Genomic DNA, 3,955 nt, shown 5'->3' with positions numbered 1-3,955 from the left:
GGGTTAGGGTTAGGGTTAGGGTTAGGGTTAGGGTTAGGGTTAGGGTTAGGGTTAGGGTTAGGGTTAGGGTTAGGGTTAGGGTTAGGGTTAGGGTTAGGGTTAGGGTTAGGGTTAGGGTTAGGGTTAGGGTTAGGGTTAGGGTTAGGGTTAGGGTTAGGGTTAGGGTTAGGGTTAGGGTTAGGGTTAGGGTTAGGGTTAGGGTTAGGGTTAGGGTTAGGGTTAGGGTTAGGGTTAGGGTTAGGGTTAGGGTTAGGGTTAGGGTTAGGGTTAGGGTTAGGGTTAGGGTTAGGGTTAGGGTTAGGGTTAGGGTTAGGGTTAGGGTTAGGGTTAGGGTTAGGGTTAGGGTTAGGGTTAGGGTTAGGGTTAGGGTTAGGGTTAGGGTTAGGGTTAGGGTTAGGGTTAGGGTTAGGGTTAGGGTTAGGGTTAGGGTTAGGGTTAGGGTTAGGGTTAGGGTTAGGGTTAGGGTTAGGGTTAGGGTTAGGGTTAGGGTTAGGGTTAGGGTTAGGGTTAGGGTTAGGGTTAGGGTTAGGGTTAGGGTTAGGGTTAGGGTTAGGGTTAGGGTTAGGGTTAGGGTTAGGGTTAGGGTTAGGGTTAGGGTTAGGGTTAGGGTTAGGGTTAGGGTTAGGGTTAGGGTTAGGGTTAGGGTTAGGGTTAGGGTTAGGGTTAGGGTTAGGGTTAGGGTTAGGGTTAGGGTTAGGGTTAGGGTTAGGGTTAGGGTTAGGGTTAGGGTTAGGGTTAGGGTTAGGGTTAGGGTTAGGGTTAGGGTTAGGGTTAGGGTTAGGGTTAGGGTTAGGGTTAGGGTTAGGGTTAGGGTTAGGGTTAGGGTTAGGGTTAGGGTTAGGGTTAGGGTTAGGGTTAGGGTTAGGGTTAGGGTTAGGGTTAGGGTTAGGGTTAGGGTTAGGGTTAGGGTTAGGGTTAGGGTTAGGGTTAGGGTTAGGGTTAGGGTTAGGGTTAGGGTTAGGGTTAGGGTTAGGGTTAGGGTTAGGGTTAGGGTTAGGGTTAGGGTTAGGGTTAGGGTTAGGGTTAGGGTTAGGGTTAGGGTTAGGGTTAGGGTTAGGGTTAGGGTTAGGGTTAGGGTTAGGGTTAGGGTTAGGGTTAGGGTTAGGGTTAGGGTTAGGGTTAGGGTTAGGGTTAGGGTTAGGGTTAGGGTTAGGGTTAGGGTTAGGGTTAGGGTTAGGGTTAGGGTTAGGGTTAGGGTTAGGGTTAGGGTTAGGGTTAGGGTTAGGGTTAGGGTTAGGGTTAGGGTTAGGGTTAGGGTTAGGGTTAGGGTTAGGGTTAGGGTTAGGGTTAGGGTTAGGGTTAGGGTTAGGGTTAGGGTTAGGGTTAGGGTTAGGGTTAGGGTTAGGGTTAGGGTTAGGGTTAGGGTTAGGGTTAGGGTTAGGGTTAGGGTTAGGGTTAGGGTTAGGGTTAGGGTTAGGGTTAGGGTTAGGGTTAGGGTTAGGGTTAGGGTTAGGGTTAGGGTTAGGGTTAGGGTTAGGGTTAGGGTTAGGGTTAGGGTTAGGGTTAGGGTTAGGGTTAGGGTTAGGGTTAGGGTTAGGGTTAGGGTTAGGGTTAGGGTTAGGGTTAGGGTTAGGGTTAGGGTTAGGGTTAGGGTTAGGGTTAGGGTTAGGGTTAGGGTTAGGGTTAGGGTTAGGGTTAGGGTTAGGGTTAGGGTTAGGGTTAGGGTTAGGGTTAGGGTTAGGGTTAGGGTTAGGGTTAGGGTTAGGGTTAGGGTTAGGGTTAGGGTTAGGGTTAGGGTTAGGGTTAGGGTTAGGGTTAGGGTTAGGGTTAGGGTTAGGGTTAGGGTTAGGGTTAGGGTTAGGGTTAGGGTTAGGGTTAGGGTTAGGGTTAGGGTTAGGGTTAGGGTTAGGGTTAGGGTTAGGGTTAGGGTTAGGGTTAGGGTTAGGGTTAGGGTTAGGGTTAGGGTTAGGGTTAGGGTTAGGGTTAGGGTTAGGGTTAGGGTTAGGGTTAGGGTTAGGGTTAGGGTTAGGGTTAGGGTTAGGGTTAGGGTTAGGGTTAGGGTTAGGGTTAGGGTTAGGGTTAGGGTTAGGGTTAGGGTTAGGGTTAGGGTTAGGGTTAGGGTTAGGGTTAGGGTTAGGGTTAGGGTTAGGGTTAGGGTTAGGGTTAGGGTTAGGGTTAGGGTTAGGGTTAGGGTTAGGGTTAGGGTTAGGGTTAGGGTTAGGGTTAGGGTTAGGGTTAGGGTTAGGGTTAGGGTTAGGGTTAGGGTTAGGGTTAGGGTTAGGGTTAGGGTTAGGGTTAGGGTTAGGGTTAGGGTTAGGGTTAGGGTTAGGGTTAGGGTTAGGGTTAGGGTTAGGGTTAGGGTTAGGGTTAGGGTTAGGGTTAGGGTTAGGGTTAGGGTTAGGGTTAGGGTTAGGGTTAGGGTTAGGGTTAGGGTTAGGGTTAGGGTTAGGGTTAGGGTTAGGGTTAGGGTTAGGGTTAGGGTTAGGGTTAGGGTTAGGGTTAGGGTTAGGGTTAGGGTTAGGGTTAGGGTTAGGGTTAGGGTTAGGGTTAGGGTTAGGGTTAGGGTTAGGGTTAGGGTTAGGGTTAGGGTTAGGGTTAGGGTTAGGGTTAGGGTTAGGGTTAGGGTTAGGGTTAGGGTTAGGGTTAGGGTTAGGGTTAGGGTTAGGGTTAGGGTTAGGGTTAGGGTTAGGGTTAGGGTTAGGGTTAGGGTTAGGGTTAGGGTTAGGGTTAGGGTTAGGGTTAGGGTTAGGGTTAGGGTTAGGGTTAGGGTTAGGGTTAGGGTTAGGGTTAGGGTTAGGGTTAGGGTTAGGGTTAGGGTTAGGGTTAGGGTTAGGGTTAGGGTTAGGGTTAGGGTTAGGGTTAGGGTTAGGGTTAGGGTTAGGGTTAGGGTTAGGGTTAGGGTTAGGGTTAGGGTTAGGGTTAGGGTTAGGGTTAGGGTTAGGGTTAGGGTTAGGGTTAGGGTTAGGGTTAGGGTTAGGGTTAGGGTTAGGGTTAGGGTTAGGGTTAGGGTTAGGGTTAGGGTTAGGGTTAGGGTTAGGGTTAGGGTTAGGGTTAGGGTTAGGGTTAGGGTTAGGGTTAGGGTTAGGGTTAGGGTTAGGGTTAGGGTTAGGGTTAGGGTTAGGGTTAGGGTTAGGGTTAGGGTTAGGGTTAGGGTTAGGGTTAGGGTTAGGGTTAGGGTTAGGGTTAGGGTTAGGGTTAGGGTTAGGGTTAGGGTTAGGGTTAGGGTTAGGGTTAGGGTTAGGGTTAGGGTTAGGGTTAGGGTTAGGGTTAGGGTTAGGGTTAGGGTTAGGGTTAGGGTTAGGGTTAGGGTTAGGGTTAGGGTTAGGGTTAGGGTTAGGGTTAGGGTTAGGGTTAGGGTTAGGGTTAGGGTTAGGGTTAGGGTTAGGGTTAGGGTTAGGGTTAGGGTTAGGGTTAGGGTTAGGGTTAGGGTTAGGGTTAGGGTTAGGGTTAGGGTTAGGGTTAGGGTTAGGGTTAGGGTTAGGGTTAGGGTTAGGGTTAGGGTTAGGGTTAGGGTTAGGGTTAGGGTTAGGGTTAGGGTTAGGGTTAGGGTTAGGGTTAGGGTTAGGGTTAGGGTTAGGGTTAGGGTTAGGGTTAGGGTTAGGGTTAGGGTTAGGGTTAGGGTTAGGGTTAGGGTTAGGGTTAGGGTTAGGGTTAGGGTTAGGGTTAGGGTTAGGGTTAGGGTTAGGGTTAGGGTTAGGGTTAGGGTTAGGGTTAGGGTTAGGGTTAGGGTTAGGGTTAGGGTTAGGGTTAGGGTTAGGGTTAGGGTTAGGGTTAGGGTTAGGGTTAGGGTTAGGGTTAGGGTTAGGGTTAGGGTTAGGGTTAGGGTTAGGGTTAGGGTTAGGGTTAGGGTTAGGGTTAGGGTTAGGGTTAGGGTTAGGGTTAGGGTTAGGGTTAGGGTTAGGGTTAGGGTTAGGGTTAGGGTTAGGGTTAGGGTTAGGGTTAGGGTTAGGGTTAGGGTTAGGGTTAGGGTTAGGGTTAGGGTTAGGGTTAGGGTTAGGGTTAGGGTTAGGGTTAG

Source organism: Corticium candelabrum, chromosome 18 (genome assembly GCF_963422355.1).
Source record: "Corticium candelabrum chromosome 18, ooCorCand1.1, whole genome shotgun sequence".
NCBI lineage: Eukaryota > Metazoa > Porifera > Homoscleromorpha > Homosclerophorida > Plakinidae > Corticium > Corticium candelabrum.
This window is presented reverse-complemented; position numbering follows the sequence as displayed.